The sequence below is a fragment of the Heptranchias perlo genome, chromosome 14 (genome assembly GCF_035084215.1).
Source record: "Heptranchias perlo isolate sHepPer1 chromosome 14, sHepPer1.hap1, whole genome shotgun sequence".
Taxonomy (NCBI): Eukaryota; Metazoa; Chordata; class Chondrichthyes; order Hexanchiformes; family Hexanchidae; genus Heptranchias; species Heptranchias perlo.
In genome coordinates, this window is record NC_090338.1 from 44146105 (window position 1) to 44147125 (window position 1021).

Consider the following 1021-nt stretch of genomic DNA (forward strand, 5'->3'; position numbering starts at 1 on the left):
GGGCCGTTTTATTGCAATTTTCTGAGGTGTTTCTTAGATCTTGGAGCCGATTCGTGAACGGTGCTAGATTCAGGGGTGGAAGGAGTCAGTACCAGGCCAGGAGGGGAGAGCAATGAGGAAGAGCTGCTGCCGACGCGGCTGATGAAGGACACTTGAGTAAAAGTCCCGCTGGGGCAATCTCTGCAGTCTGTGGTGGTCCATCTTACACTCAGCGTAGGTATCCTTTCACGGGGCCCCGTACAATTTCATGGGTTCCATGGCCTTAACACCACCCCTGCAGTGGCAAGGGTATGGAGTTGTGATGGGGACTGAAGATGATGGCTTCAGTCCTATCAATGTTTAACCGACAGAAATTATGGTTCATCCACGACTGGATATCGAACAAGCAATCTGACAACACAGAGACAATGGAGGGGTCGAAAGAGAGGTGTTAGAGAGGTAGAGGTAGGTGTTGCCAGTGTACATGTAGCGGCTGACCCCACGTCTGTGGATGATGTCACTAAGGAGCAGTGTGTAGATGAGGAAGAGAAGGGGCCAAGGATAAATGCTTGGAGGGCTCTAGAGGTTAACAGTGCAGGGGTGATTGGCGAGTGGAACTTTTGCATAAAGGTATCACCTGATGCAGCACTAACCCCTACAGACAAGAACATCTTCCAGTCTATCCTCAGTTAGCTGCTGTCAGACAGCAGTAGTTGGCTAAAATTGGCCTCAGTGTCCCTGGGCTGAGAAGAGAAAAAGTCATCCAAGATTCCTGCTCCAGGACAGATTGGGTTCAGCTACAATGCTCCATAATAGCGTGCCGACACTAACCATCTGACCTTGCACAAAAGAAGAAGAATCACTTATGTGGGGTACTGGAGGGTTTTACCACAGCAAGAGTCAGCACCTTCCAGAGAGTGGGAAAAAGGGAGAATTTTCTTTTAAAAACACACCCCATTTATATGACAGGGTACTTTCTACAGCAGCAGGGAGGACTTTAAAACAAATGCACTTGTTTAATTTTCCTGCTGACTGGCAGTAA